Here is a 16,983-nt window from a genome sequence, read left to right as displayed (position 1 = left end):
TCGTCCGAGCACGTCTATAATCAGCGACAGAATAACAAGAACCTTAAAAAATAACTTATTTACAAAGACCTAAAGCCACGGCCTGCTACGTCACGCAGTATTAGAAGAGAACAGACATAGTCCGTCTCAGTCACGCTTATTGTAAACGGTCGCGCAACTCCCCACAAGCTGAGAAATGTTAGAAAACGCCATTTTGTTTTCGAACGTCGACGTATTCGTGACTCCGTATTTCTTCAAAGATAAAAAATGTATTCAGTGTTTTTAGAGATTTCATATTAATAAACTAATACTATTGTAAGTGTTGATGTGCAAGTGAAAACAGCTGCTTAATTCAACGTGTATGCTGGGTAAATATAGTTCTAAAACATATAATTATGCTTGACAGTTGACTTCCGTCATTTTGCTTCAAGCGTTCGCACTGTACGGCCGTCGTTCTCGTGTAGCGCCGCGTGATGTGAACAGTAAAATGCAAATGGCGATTTTATCATTTTAGATACAGTAGGCACAATAACTTGGAGTTCGGGCTTGCAACAACGGAATTACAAATGATGTCTGAATGATCTATAGTCATAAAATGTCGTTTATGTACACATATGTTGAGTTACCAGAGACAATTAAAAGATAATAAGTAGGCACACAGGCTTCATTCTTATTTCAATATTTAATACAATGCGATCTAGAAAATTCTAATGTTAAAATCAAGAAACAAAATTATAAGTTAAAAAAAGATAATATAACTCATCGTCATATTATAACTCTCTATTTAATGCTTGTAAGACGTGTTATTGTTTTATTCGAATTATCTCTTGAATGTTTTTAAATCCAATTCTGGTGAATTCTAATTTCTGAGAAGGAACGTCTGCTTTGGTCGGAGTTTCGAAATAGTCTGCTCACGCCTCTCAGGTGGTAAGGCCTCTCGACTCAACTCGACTTCTTGTACTGACGAGTGACGGGAATCAATATACTCGATACTGCGTTTAGATTATTTTATAATTGAAAAGACATTCGCCCCGATTTCACACGGATAGAATTGGATCAATCGATAAAAATATATTAAACTTTAGACTTTATTTACAATCTTTAATTTTAAATAAAATCTTAAGTATTTTATTACCTTTATATAAGCATATTTTAACTTAGAGTGTTTACAACTAACTTATATAAGTATTTGATATTTAAAACGCTAAAAAGAGTGACTGTTAACGTTTTTATTAGTATCTCACGAACTCTACTTTTTCCCATATATGATGGATTCCGTAATTTGAAAGAAATATTTATAGTGACGATTCAAAACCGCTGAAGTAGTTAAATCTATAAGTTATAATAATAATTTGTATAAACAATTAACTACACAAGAAGTAGCTAAAACTCATTGCCGCTCTTTTAACTCAAAATTTACAGGTTCATTACTTTACAAATTACTTTGACTACAATACGAGCAACTTGATGCTACAATTGATCTGTTTGAAACCCGGCAATTATTGTTTAACTGTCAATTTAGTATAGGCCAGATTTTTTGCACTTTACGATCTTTAATCTTTGTTTGATCTTAGTCACTGGAATTGAAATGCTTTAATGTTGTCTTCCCGTCGACAATGTCTGCCTGTCTGTCTGTTTTGCAAAGAGGATGTAAATACTTCGTTATAAGATAGGGGACTGCCTAAGTAAAAATTTAAATTTAGTTTTTAGTTATTGAATTTTAGGTTTATGAAACGTGCCGTTATTGGACATAAGTTTGAAATAGTAGTAAATACAGTACTGAATTGGCGACGAAATACAATCCGGCTAATTTTGAAAGCGAACAGTTGCATAAAACGTAGTGGATTTCGGTTTATCTTCTTTTTTTTACAAGATTACATCCATCATCTGTCAATGTACCAATGACTGCACGTTTCATACAATCGAGTGAATCGCTTTTTTCTTAGATAATTTCGCTAGGCTGCTGTTTCGTTTTAATGACATCACTCTGTCGTGTTTTTGCCCATTTGGCTTTTTTTGTTTCTAATAATAATAATAACACTCGACAAATTGAGCATAGCCTATACGGGTACCAGATAAAGATATATTCAAGACAATATAAATACTGAGACATGCATAAATACATATATAATCCATTATCTTGGACCAGTTAACCTCTGGACACGTAACCCAAGAAGAACGTATGTAATCACGATCAACTAAAGGTGTGTACAAATGACGCGGCGCGCGCGTGACGCGAGCTTTGCCGCGCTTGAATGTGTTGCCGGGTGAATTGCTTGCCGTCGGCTTTTGATACTGCATCAAAGGAACTTCCGTCGTTCGCTCGCGCGCAGTTGGGACGTTTGTAGTTTTGGAGGATAATCTCGCGCGGCGAATACGTAAAAATGGAATGTTTTGATACTAGAAATAGGTATTGCAGGCAGAAATGTTAAAATAACAGCGGCACGGTTGCACGGCAATCGCGTTCGACTAAATTTATATAAACATATTGGCTCGCGCAGCAATAGGATATATGCATGATTTTTAAGAAATTTAATTTTTTGCATCCTAAAAGTTATCAAAAATTTACAAAATATCCAACTTATTTTTCCTGGTATATGGTGGATTCAGTAATTTAAAAGAAATATTTATAGTGACGATCAAAAGTAATTAAATCTATAAGTTATAATAATATTTTTGTAAAAGTTAACAATACAAGAAGTAGCAATAAACTCATTGCCACTCTTCTAAATCAAAATTTACTGGTAATGTAATGTGTATGGTTGTAGTTTTGGTGAATGATCTCGCGTGCGAATACGTAAAAATGGACTGGTACTCGAAAAAGGTATTGTAGACAAGTATAGTAGCCTCCATGTGCCAGAAATGGTAAAATTATTGTTAATTTAGTTTACAAGAATTAACACTTGTTAATTCTTACAGTTATTTTAGATAAGTTCAAGTTGGATCGCTTGGCGCGCGCGGCAATCGTGTTCTAGTAAATTTATATCAGCACCAGCGGACCCGACAGACGTCTTAAATTTGAAAAGGTCGGTTATTAGGTGGAGTTCACTAATATACATACACATGGGCAGGAGAATTATATATGGACTGAATTGAGATCTCGAAATCTAAACCATTCTCAAATTCAGTGGAACACAAAAAAAAATCATCAAAATCGGTCCAGCCGCTTAGGAGGAGTTCACTGTCAACACACGTACAGAAGAATTATATGAGAATAGAATAAGAATTATTTATTGCAGTACCATATTAGTTACATAGATTTACAAAATATCTGTTACAAAGTATACGTTGGTTTAAAGTAAGTAACTTTAATTTTACAAGTATTCTGGCCTCACACTAGGATTCCCTGTGTCGTGGGGTCCAGTCTCTTCCCCTATAATAGTACAAAATAAAAATAAAATAAATTTGCGTGTATGTGTGTGTATGGAAATATGTGAGTGTATGGATGTGTGTGTATGTGTTTGTGCTAAGTAAGAAAAGAAAATTGCTAACGTTGGTATAATAATTTAAATTATTGTTTTTTAGCTTAGTACTAAAAAATTTATATATTAAAAGATATTGGCTCGCGCGGCTATTGAACGTCAACTCGGGTCGAACATGGGCTCGCGTGGCTGCCGCGCGTAGTATGTGCTCACCTTAATATTCGCGGATTGAGGGGGAACTACAAGAATTATTGTCAAATAATGGTATTATGTCAGTAGTGTAATATGAGTTAGTTACTCATGTGGTAGTGCTTCATGCAATAATATATGAAACATAAAAGACAAAAGGGATTAGTGATATAATCCATCCAAATGATTTGAGTTTTCTTTAGTGTTAATTCCGCCAATATTTGTCTTTAAACAATTCGACACGTGTTTCGCCTCTACACGAGGCATCAATGACTTTCTATAAATACGTCATTGATCATCACTTATTATCTTCTAATATACAAAATTCTCGTGTCATGAGTCCCGCATCGTTCATATAATTTTGTTTTTCTTTTATTTGTGTAAGGATCTAATGCCAAGCATGACTGACTTCTTTTTACTTCAATTTAAATCAGTTACATTAACATTAACTTCGCTGTCTTATTATCTTTTATGTCTTGCTGAATATCAATTAGAGATGTTATTTTTTCTCGCACCCTTTCTTTATACGATAGTATATTGTAAGTCCATGTTATTGACCCTATAATATGTCTAGCTATTATGATTTATTCGATGAATACGCGATTTTTATGATTGTCATGACAACATACCACGGCTCGATTCGACAAGCAACCATGGTTTATCGTAAATCTAATATATAAAATTCTCGTGTCATGGTGTTAAACTTTGAACTCCTCCGAAACGGCTTGACCGATTCTCATGAAATTTTGAGAGCATATTGGGTAGGTCTGAGAATCGGACAACATCTATTTTTCATCCCCCTAAATGTTATACGAATTTTATTTTTTTATATTTTTGACATTTTCTTTTAAATTTGTTTGTTTATGATTCAGCATTAAAAAATACAACTTCAAATTTTCATCCATCTACGATCAACAGTTAATTTTGTATCGCGATTTTAATATCGGCAATACAACGTTTTCTGGATCAGCTAGTATATACGAGATTTATATAAGAGATTTCCACGTACCTATATAGTCACTCATCACGATATCTTGGGAACCATTAGGCGTAGAGACTTGAAATTTGGTAGGAATATTCCTTTCGCCGAGTAGAGGTCTGCTAAGAATTTTATGAAATTACATCCGCAAGAGTTTTTTTTTAATATGAACAGAACAACGTCTGTCGGGGCAGCTATTTTATAATAAAACAGCGCATTTGACCTCTTTTGTGATAATGTCACACTTCAAGATTTCGCGTCATACTGACAAACTACAAAGCCATGCTTACATGCTTCATCAAAATAACGCAAATGTTAAGTGTATTAGGGTCTTTAACCACCTTCTTAAGAATATTAGAGAGATGCCTAAAACAATAAAGCATAATTGTGGGCGGCGGTGATCACTTAACAACAGGTGACCCGTGTGCTCGTTTGTCCTCCTATTCCATAAAAAAAATCCATAAAAAATTAAAATTATCGCTAATAGATAAATGCTTCTATCTACGAGGCATCCCCAGGACGTGTTGACTCGCCAAAATCTGGCACGAGACTGATTTATTTGTCTCGTGCCAGGATGCCTCGTGTAGAGGCGAACGACGTGTCGAATTGTTTAAAGACAAATATTGGCGGAATTAACACTAAACAGAACTCAAATCATTTACAGTATGAGGCTATTGGGCTCAGTAGCAGTCCTCTAGTCAATAGAAGGATGAATCTGAACACGGCTCTCGTACACATCCAGATTCCAGTTGTTAATTCGTACAAATACATTCATAATATACAATACTAGCTGATACCCGCGACTTCGTCCACGTATCACGTAGTGTGCTCAGTCCTGTGTGTTTACTTATAAAAATCGATAGTTCTTAAAACTTTAATAATTTTATAATATTAAATGATGATTAAATAAAACACTTTTTAAAGGTTTAAAACGCGTGTAATTGTAAAGCTGTGTTTTTACATTCGATTTTTGCGTAAAAGTTACATTTTTATTATTATTTTAGTTAACCCGACGTTTCAAGATCTTTCCAGTTATTTCCAGATCACATTTTCATGGTGACTGCGGTGGAAATGAGTCGGTTAAAGGTCTTGAAACGTCGGGTTAACTAAAATGATAATAAAAATGTAACTTTTACGCAAAAATCTAATTTAGCAACACAGTTACAATTACATTGTTAATATTTTATTTAAGTGTTACACATTCACACTCTCCCGTTAATTCAAGAAAATACTTAAATAAAGATATTACGATATTTTTTTAAGATAAGAGCAAAGTGTCTTAGGAATAAAACATAGAAAACTTAAATGTAATCTTATGTAGTTTTTCCGTGATGCGCGAACAAATAAAAACTTCAACATAACCTGTGAAATTTTACTCTCAGTAAATAAACAGTATCGCTTAAACTAATTTTTGATAACCTAAAAACTCACATTATTACCACCTACCTACCATTGTACTAACACTATATTTTTTTTAAATTAATTACAATAAAAATTTCTTTTTGAGGTAGGTATTTAAAATTCGGGTAAGTGGTTTCATCAAAGCGGAGTCGTTATCGAAATAAAATTAAGAAATCTTAAATTAATGATTGGTCTCCGCTGCGCTCCAACTAGATCCTAAGAACAATAGATTTTTTATTACGGCAAGTATTAGATGATTGTGTGCACACAAACCGTGTATGTTACAAAATGTGACACTCAATTTTGTAACATACGTTTCATGTTGTTTTACATTGAAATTAATAAAATACAAAATACTTACTGTTAATATTATGTGACCCCAGTGACTTTCTTATTTCTTGTAGTATTATTAACTCAAACATTTACTACGAAACCCGGCATTTTAGTTTCAATTACTTATTAGTAAAGTTTAACCGAACATGTGACATGTAAACGTCATACATTGTTCGAGACCTGCTCGAGTTCGCTTGGGCGTAATATTAGTTGCCACAAGAGACTATCTAGACGCATAAATAATCAAAGATCTTATCCGTCAAACAATTTAGAATCTTTGCAAATCCATATATTTTTAAAAACATTTATTAGATCTAACATTATCTGGGCCTTTTGCCGGACTTAGAATTAAAAAACAACATAAATATAAAAGAATTTAAACGCCGTCTACCACCTTGAGACGGCGCAGTTCAAGAAGCTTTCTTCCACGTTCTACAAAGCTGTGAAATGAGCTTCCTTGTGCGGTGTTTCCGGGACGATACGACATGACCTTCAAAAAAAGCGCGTACACCTTCCTTAAAGGCCGGCAACGCTCCTGTGATTCCTCTGGTGTTGCAAGATAATGTGGGCGGCGGTGATCACTTAACACCAGGTGACACGTACGCTCGTTTGTCCTCCTATTCCATAAAAAAAACATACCGTCGCGCTAACGCGGGCGAGACAATCATGAGTGAGATAAGGGTAACAGCAGCTCCGACTAAAAATCGTAAGTAAAAAACCTCAAAAATCGTTCTCGGCAAGGTCGATGCAACCAATATAGTATAATATATATTTATACAGTTTATGCTTTACTACTTTTTATTAAATACTAGCTGACCCGACAGACGTTGTTCTGTATATAATAAATAAAATAATGTTTTTATATGAATTTGTCAATAATATATAATAACATCAAAAAATACTTCGTAAAATATGCACCCTGCTGTCGTAATGAAATTGTTTCACAGCAGAACTGTCAAACCGTGCGTCAATAAATTCTCTCATAGAAATTATTTATTTATTTATTTTATTTTATTAGGAAAACAAACAGTATTACATGACATAAATAGGCTACAAAAAATATACATCTATTAACCATTTACAGTTTTCGTTATGTATGGACACATCAAAGGAAAAACAGATTTGTTGTTTTTATTTAATTTAGCAGCATTTTCCTATTTATTGACCTTTTAAACCTTCCCTGGACTTCCACAAATAATTCAAGACCAAAATTAGCGAAATCGGTAAAGCCGTTCTCTAGTTTTAGCGAGACTAACGAACAGCAATTCATTTTTATATATATAGATAGATATTAAAAACGTTTTTAACTTTAAACTAAAAAAACTAATTTGTTTTGTATATTAAAACCATTGTAAAATACGCTATTGATTGAAATGAGTGGCCGTTGAGTTTCTTGTATGTTCTTCTCACGATCTCTACTTTTTCCGAACAGACTCAGTAATTTAAAATAAATATAGTGCTCAGTTTAAGCCTAATTGAATAAAGTTTGTTTGACTTTTCAAGTCCCTCTTCAAAGAATTGACCGATCGTTAGGGCGCGTTCCAACTATGTCGTAACGACTAATTTATCGTTGGACGACTGTCATCTCTAGCTGTTCCCATTAATACGAATGTTTGTCGTCAAATTTTATTATCGTTTAGCGACTATTGTATCTAGCTGTTCCCATTGGATCACGACAACATTTTATCGTTTCACAGCAGTCGCTTTGTGGTTTACTCATCATTAGCAAGCTACAAAAAAATCTAGATATATCTAAAGCTATGTCTGTACGTTTTGTTTTTTTTTCAATCAACTATCGACATAAGAAAATATGACTCTTCAAACATCGTAGAAAATGCCATTTTAATACCGCCATGTTCAGACGAATACGTAACAATTTTGAAAGGTTTTTAAGAAAAATGGAAAACATACCGACATAGACTCATTCTTCCTGAAAATATTGTATCAAAAATTTTTTTGGTAGGTTCCATATTCTAGAGGAAAACAGGGGAATACGAAACCTCTACTTAGTCAAAATTTTGTAGGTTAAATCGGTCTGCATATGTCCCTGTCGCACTCTTCGGGGAAGGCTTGAGGTGAGGGGCGTTGGTTGGCCAATCCGGAGTATAACTTATGAGTTATGCACATAATATATAGTGCATCGCCCAGACACTATGGGTTTGCTTGTCAATTTAGTAGAATTTATTTATAAATCAATAAAAGTTACCTACGGATAGACACGATCACAATTAGTATAAGGGCGCGTTTCCACTGACACGGAGCTGGGCGAAACTGAACTTGAATTGATCAATCACAGCTGCTTCCATCAGCGACATGGTGTAGAGATTTTGAGTAGGTAGACTGTGATTGTTCAACTCATGAACCGGTAATGTATATACAGTGTAAATTCCATGTAATTGGCTTTGGTTGGTTTAGCTTGCCTTCCATACAATGATACACTCTACATATCATTACACCCAGTCTCAATAACGACAACAATTGAGTAATAAAATGTACCTTTTAAGTTGCTAAAATTAGTAAAAACTGCACAGCTGTGTACGTTCTTTTGTCGTTTTATTATCTCTCGCTCTCATAGAAAATATGTCCATACAAAACAAATATTGAAAATAAAAATAATTTTGGGTCCCAAATCGAATTAAAAACAATCCTATCTCTCAAGTTGGACTAAACTGCACTCCATGAAGTAATCCCCATTAAAATCCGTTCATTAGTTTAGGAGAGTCCATTATAGTAGTGGTAGAGTAATTTATACAAATATACTAGCTGACCCGACAGACGTTGTTCTTCAGATAATAAAAAAAAATACTGTTTTATAGGAATTTGCCAATAATATTTCAAAACATCAAGAATTATTTCGTAAAGTATGCTCCTTGTTGTTATAATGATATTGTTTCACAGCAGAACTGTCACTAAATTCTCTCATCGAAAATATATCCATACAAAACAAATATTAAAAATAAAAATAACTTTGGGTCCCAAATCGAAATAAAAAGTATCCTATCTCTCAAGTTGGACTAAACTGCACTCCATGAAGTAATCCCCATTAAAATCCGTTCATTAGTTTAGGAGTCCATCGCGGACAAACAACGTGTCACGTAATTTATATATATTAAGATGTCATATAATAGTTTCTAATGATATTGCGGTATGTATGATTAAGCCGTTTGGAGCATTTTTTTTTGAAGTAAGTGCTCTAGGACTCCCAAAAAAGTATCGAAAAATCTAAACAGAGAAACACAGATATTAATGATGTTGATCTTATTTGAATTAAATTCAAAATCAAATATATTTGTTCAAAATAGGGCTTAAAATCGCTTAAATACAAATTATTTAAGTTTTCTTTAGTGTTAATTCCGCCAATATTTGTTTTTAAAACAATTCGAATCTGTCTCGTGCCAGATTTTGGAGAGACAACACGTCCTGAGGATGCCTCGTGTAGAGACGAAACACGTGTCGAATTGTTTTAAAAACAAATATTGGCGGAATTAACACTAAAGAAAACTTAAATAATTTGTATAATTATGGATTTCCGCAAAGTAACGCCTAATTCAATAAATCGCTTAAATATTGAAACTTATTGACAATCACGACCGCTCTGTCAACAGCGTATCGACCGAGATGAATTGGATACTACATCTGAAAGGGAACACTCCTGTGATTCCTCTGCTGTTGCAAGATTCACATTGATTCTGTTGTTTTGGACGCGGTGATCACCTATCATGAGGTGACCCGTACTCTCGTTTGTCCTAATCTCCACGAAGAAACCTGTGCTAACCTAAAATCTTTCCATCAGTATCACAGGCAGGCATAGTGATATAAGAGGCGATATATATGTATATTTACATATTATGTCTCAAGGTCACGAGCGCAAATGTAGAGCCGCTCTGAATTTTTGGGTTTTTCAAGAATCCTGAGCGGCTCTGCATTGTAATGGGCAAGGCGTATCTATTTCCGTCAGCTGAACGTCCTGATCGTCTCGTCCCTTATTTTCATTAAAAAAAGAGGCGTTTTCTGCGTCCGAATCGTGTGCAATTTGACTCGATTAAAAAAACCGGCAATGCTGTTGATTATTTACTGAAAATAAAATAATCTATACTAAAAATGTAGAGCCGTTTTTTTGCTTCGGTTATACTGAACCTACTGAAAACTACTGAACCAATCGGAATAATACTTATACCATTAGTGACGACCTGTATAGCCGAGTGGTTAGCGATCCTACCTACTAAGCTAGAGGTCCCGGGTTCGAATCCCGGTAGGTGCAAGCATTTATATGATGAATATGGATGTTTGTTTCCGAGTCATGGATGTTTAAATGTATTTATGTATGTTAATATGAATTTATGTATGTTTAAGTAAGTATATTGTATTAAATATATCATTGTCTTGTGACCCATAACACAGGCTATATATGCTTAACTTGGGGCAAGATAATTTGTGTGAAAAGTGTGTCAATATTATTATTATATTATAGGACGCAGCGTGTTGCGGAGAAGTATGAAGTAAGTTAGTGTGTAACAAACATATTGTGATACTTATTAAATTTTTATATTATATTTATTAACTTAGAAATACTTATGCATATATATTCGCACTAACCGTTCCCGCCCCCTGGTAGTTTCATGTCGATACGATCAGTGGTTTAGGTGTGATTAAGCCTCAAACAAAGACCATTTTCATTATATATATATATATATATATATATATATATATATATATATATATTTATATATATCTTAATATGTATAAATTAACTGACACGTTGTTTGTCTGCGATGTATTCCTAAACTAATGAACGGATTTTAATGGGAATTACTTCATCGAGCGCAGTTTAGTCCAACTTGAGAGATAGGATAGTTTTTATTTAATTTTGGGACCCATAATTATTTTTATTTCCAATATTTGCTTTTTATGGACATATTTTCTGTGAGAGAATTTATTGACGCACGGTTTGACAGTTCTGCTATTTAACAATTTCATTACAACAACAACGTTACGAAATAACTTGATATTCTGAAAAAAAATTTTGACAAATACAGAAAAAAACAGTATTTTATTTATTATGTACAGAACAACGTCTGTCGGGTCAGCTAGTATTATATATAAAATACAAATAATTCAGTCAATGACATTTCATTAAATATGACAATTCATACAATGAGCGGGCGCGGGGTACTTCATTTGTGTTGCAAAATAACGTTTGCCCAAAAATGAAATATACTACTCTCTTGTGTATTCTTATACAAGCGTTGATTTAGTCGGTCTGTGTTTACTTCCGGATCAATTTTAAATCACAAATTAGACCGTCCCAATATCCTAGCCAAAATTAAATTTTCAGTGCCACGCGAAAGTGCACGTTTCACAAATTTCAAACCATTTATTAGAAATTTATATAGAACTGAACTCGGTGCTAATAGTGTTAGAAAGGATCTGCCGGGAGCACAATAATCTTTTCAAAACTACTCGTGTTGAAAACGGCCGTAAATTGAGTGATGACATATTTTTCCTCGCTCTATTGGATATGAATGAAGTACAGTACCTGAATCTAGTACATTTTTGCTTACAGTTTACAAATAAAAGCTTAAATTTCCGGTCAAACTCATTTACTCCCAGCACCTCTGAACATTATTGAATTAAAGTATTTATAGTCAATGATATTTAAAAGTATTTATAGCTAGCTAACTCAACAGACGTTGTTCTAAAAAAAAAATATACTTACTTTTTGATCAATTTTATATTGAAATTCCTAAAAGATGATAGACTAATATAAAGAAAAAGTGTGTATACTTATGTTTTCGTCTTTACGGTAATAAAACAAAAATATTTAAAAATATTATTCCTCGTGCTATTTTACGTTTGTAAAAAACAATATTGTAATAAAGAAAGTATTAAATACAACCAATGAAAATATTATTAATAAAGCATAATTTAGTTAAATTACGTGTAATTAAATATCATTAAACTATTTTTATATAATTAGAAGTATATTTTTTTATAACTTGTTTATTTTATTTAAATTTCTTTAATTCTCGGTCATTGGTTGTGGTGCAGTAGACATATGCGTCACAAGAAGCTTGGTAGCTTTTACGAGTGGGACGTTCCTTTGCACAGGATGCCGGTTAGATGATGGGCACCACAACGGCACCTTTTACTGCCGTGAAGCAGTAATGTGTAAGCATTATTGTGTTGAGGTTTGAAGGGCGCCGTAGCTAGTGAAATTACTGGGCAAATGAGACTTAACATCTTGTCTCATAGTGAAGAGCGCAATTGCAGTGCCGCTGGAATGGGCAGGGCTTATCAATTACTCGCTCATCTAGTCCGTTATTGTCATAAAAAAAAGCTGAAGTATGATACAAATGGTCTAGTTGACCAACTAACGTCAGGGTGTCTAATTTGGGTGACGGCGTGCACGTGCATCGTAAAATTCACTCTGAAATTAAGAAGAATAACTTCAAAACGTAGAGATATCTTAAATAAGACTACGACTTTCTGAATCGCTATTATTGTATTTACGATTAAGTATTAATTAAAATAATCAACATACATTTTCCGTTAATGCTTCAGCCACTGCATCGTCGGTATTTTTTTCATAAAATTGACTCCCTAGCCGTAGATTTACCTAAAGAGGCGTTCATACTTGCGCTAAAAATATTTAGAATAGTTCAGTTGATAAAAAAAATATTTGATTTTACTTCACTACATTTAGTGTTCATTATAAATACGTCATTGGTACACATTTAAGAAGAAGCAGACATAAAAGAATAGTTGAAAGTTTTGTCTTTAATCATCGTAACACGTCATTGCTTGTACGTGCTATAAATAGAACGTCACGGTTTCCCCTACTATAGTTCCACACTCGACTCATTGTGGCGACTCGATCTTGACTCGAATTAATAAATTTGGCGGACTTAAGAGAATTAGTATTGCAGTGAAATAAACACGACTAAATTGTAATTGGTCTGATATAACAAGCAACGAACACGAAATAATAGTTTGTTGGAAACTCATTAAGAACCATAGATATAGAGTATAATGATAATAATGATAATGCGTGACAAATTTTGATGTGTCAATCCGGGCGTTTGCTAGTGGTTTAATATTCAAAATATGAAAAAGCTAAAGCCAATCGTGGCTGACTGTTTACGACTTGTCAATCAAAATCGGTTACAGTATCCATAGATTCGCTTTCCTTATCTAACATGAAGTACCTCCGTTAGAGATTTTCTTCTCCCTCCCAGGCTTTGTTTGTCTATATATACTATAGCATATACTACTAGCGTTCAGAACTGACCTCGGCGTGAAGTAAAGCATTGAGTCTTAGTAGCTTAAACTGCGGCAGGTTAAACTGCGACAGAATTAAGTCACGGGGTTGTTTTTTATATTTTAGATGCACTGATATTTTGTGGATATAACTGAGATATCACGCACGCCTATGTAACGTAAAATGTAGGTTCGTGTCAACTCATATTTATGAGTTGCCAATATTCAGTCTATCTCTTACTTGACATAAAAATCGTAACTATCGTTGACTTTTCTGTCCCAATAAACTTACCGACGGTAACTCACCTTATCCGTACACCCTGTCAATGGGACGACGTATAGCTTACCAGCGATAGAAGTTTGTATTTTATAGAAGGCGATAAGAATGACTTATCGGGTATATTGGGACAGCTTCAGATTATTGCAGCTAATTACTGACAGTAGAAGGTAGTAATTTATCTCTATCTGTATATAGCATATTGGGAACGGCCGTTAGGGTTATTAGGGTATTGGTGTAGGTACCGACTGTTTTGGACCATTCGAAGGTCCTTCATTAGGGTGCATATTGCGTGAATAGTAATTTACTTTACCTGCATAATATAATTAAGTACTATTTAAATATTTCGGTAAAAGAAAAAAATGTCTCACTGACAGACAGAAACACGGACAGTGGAGCCCTAGTAAGTAATTGGGTTCCCTATGTTTATCCTTCTGGTGCGTAACCCTAAAACTTTTTTGACAGAGAGGCAGACAGCGAAGTGATAATATAAATATTCCCTTGGGTACCCTAAAAAATAATAAATTAAGTCAAAAAATATTGCTCACACCAATAACAATAAAAAATAGCCTCATATGTATAGATTATTTTGAACACGAAAACTTTTTAAATAAAAACAATATGATATAAAACAAAGTATTTAATTAAATAAATACAATATTATAAATATCTGAAACAATCATCCATAATCGGAAGCGTATCGAAAATAAATATTCACTTTATGGATAAAATCACCTAAATTACAAAAAATTGATTCGAGAACCATTGGTACTCGGAATCATGTCTTTTAAAACATAAATGTAAAAAATAGGCCCTAACGTATTTTCTTTATTTTATTAAAAGTATTCTTACTTACGGAAAACCATCAGAAGACTCTAAATATTAAATACATACTTACTTGTAGAATATTCAAAGCGTTACTGTAAATGTTAAATGTCGAAAGATACCTATAGTCGCAGTATTAAAGGCCTTGAACTGAAACCGACTGCTAACATTACTTAACGGTTCTTTAATTATTCGCGAAATAATTTCATGTTCTTCAATCGTCCGTTCACGACCTACAATCAACTTGAGATTGGAGAATCACCTAAAAATTTACTTCTTTTTCTTTACAAAGAGCATACACTACAGTTAACACCATCCATAGCGATTAGTGAACAGCGACTGCCTGGCGTGGTGTCGTCACACGATGTTAGAAAGAAACAGACACAGCCCTTCTCACTCCCACTCGTTGCAAAACGCCGCGCAACTCCCCACAAGCCGTGAAATGTTGAAAAACGCCATTTTGTTTGCGAACGCCGACGTACTCGTGACTCCGTAGTTATTCAAAGATAAAATATATATTCAGTTTTTTTTCGAGATTTCAAACAGTTTAAACTATTATAAATGTAAGTGCTGATGTGCAAGTGATAACAGCTGGTTAATTCAACGTGTATACTGGGTAAATATAGATGGACAGATATATTATTCGTTTCGGTCATTTTGCTACAAGCGTTCGCACAACACGGCTGTCAATGTTGAATAACCTCGCCGCTCGCTTTAAAATAATAATATGAAATGCGTTCGATGACTTATCTGATATTATTATACGGTTCTTCATAGCATACGGAATACAAACTTGCCAATTAATAATACGGTCTATGCATTTGACCATTAAATGTTTTACATAACCCGCATTTGGCAGAGAAAGGAGACCATAAAGATTGATTATTAAAAAATATTTAGTTGGTACTTTACTACCAAACTAAAATATAACAATTGATAAGTGTAACCTTGGCCTTCATATTAGGCTATTTGTTAAATCGCATTATAATCTATAATATGTTTAATTAAATCTGCATTGAATATATTTTAAAAGAATAGGTACTTACTGTGTGTTTACAAACATGAAACTGAAGGCAATAAAGTAGTTTATAAATGGAATGTAAAAACTACTGAATAGATTTAATTCAAATTAAACAACATATAGGACTACATATTATTATAATCAATCACCCTAGATACAGACATAGTATTTTTGTTAAATATAGGATGCGTAAGATGCCGTGGGAAGTTGTTAGTTTATTGTTTCTAGACCTATCCGTACAATGCGATCCAAAAATGTCAGTAAAGCAATACACACATTAATTTAACAACCATTAAACGATTACCATAACAACTTAGTTACCAAACTTGTTGCTTTTAAACATGTTTCAAAATCCAATAATCATCTCTGTGAATTCTAAACTCGGAGAGAGAACGTCCGCTTCTGTCGATGTTTAAGATAAGACTGAATTATATTAGTGAGTGGTGAATTCTTTAATATCAACTCTCAGTCTCAAGTCGTAACACAACAGGACGTAAGATCAATGTCAACTTCATTCTTCCTATTATATTTTATTATGACCGGATTCCGTATGCTTCTTTTTTTATACGAACGGCTGCACGCGACTTTGTCCGCGTAGATTATTATTCATAAACATTTTACGACAATAAAAGAATTAAAACTGGTTACTTACATCTATTGTCATGTTATGTAATGACATCAAAAATAAATCTAAAGGAATCAATTTTGAGACAATAAATGCCTTTTATTCTAATCACCATGTATACAGGTTATCCTACGGCTATGCCAAATGGAAAGGAAGTACCGTAAATATTGTAGTGTATATACATGGTAGTTTTTTCTCGTATAGCGGGTTCGATTCTCGGTTCCATCAGACAACTATTTAAAAATAAATGAATACAGTTTAAATTGTTTTTTAAATTAAAATAAAGTCTTCTTTCATTAAAATCTTATTCATATAGAATATTATTTATGGTACTTCCCCTAGCCGTGGGACTGTATATTATGTATTTAGTGCAAAGGTTTTTTTTTCATTACAAACAGAAAATGAAATGTTGCTTTAAGGCATGTTAATACGTGATGCGAATGATTGCGTAGAGAAGAAGTGCAGAAAGTTTAAACGAATGACGTTATAAAAAATTGTTTACGTCCTTTTTAGCAATGTCAAACGAAATGTTTTATGAGTATTATTCAATTTATTTAGAGCATCGGTAACGTATCTATCTGAAGCCAAAATACAATATTATAAGAAGAATATATTTTTTTAATAAACTCGAACATTATTATTAACAAGAAAAACCGCTGTTAGGATGGGCGAAAA

At 33.5% G+C, this 16,983-nt stretch overlaps 1 protein-coding gene across 2 annotated transcripts in view; it reads left to right on the top strand.

Moving 5' to 3' along the window:
* Window positions 1-207: 207 nt before the first annotated feature.
* The window catches only part of LOC126970959 (uncharacterized), a 42,432-nt gene continuing 25,656 nt past the window's right edge, over window positions 208-16,983 (top strand). The window contains exon 1 of one of the 2 annotated variants that reach the window (XM_050817102.1): window positions 208-347. The gene's annotated coding sequence lies outside the window, so the exon portion shown is untranslated. Of the gene's footprint in view, window positions 348-15,133; window positions 15,279-16,983 lie in introns of those variants that run through there. The other variant, XM_050817103.1, reaches the window with a different exon arrangement.

The sequence above is a fragment of the Leptidea sinapis genome, chromosome 22 (genome assembly GCF_905404315.1).
Source record: "Leptidea sinapis chromosome 22, ilLepSina1.1, whole genome shotgun sequence".
NCBI classification, from domain to species: domain Eukaryota; kingdom Metazoa; phylum Arthropoda; class Insecta; order Lepidoptera; family Pieridae; genus Leptidea; species Leptidea sinapis.
Note: the sequence above shows the minus strand (reverse complement) of the source record. Positions and strands in the feature narration are given on the sequence as shown.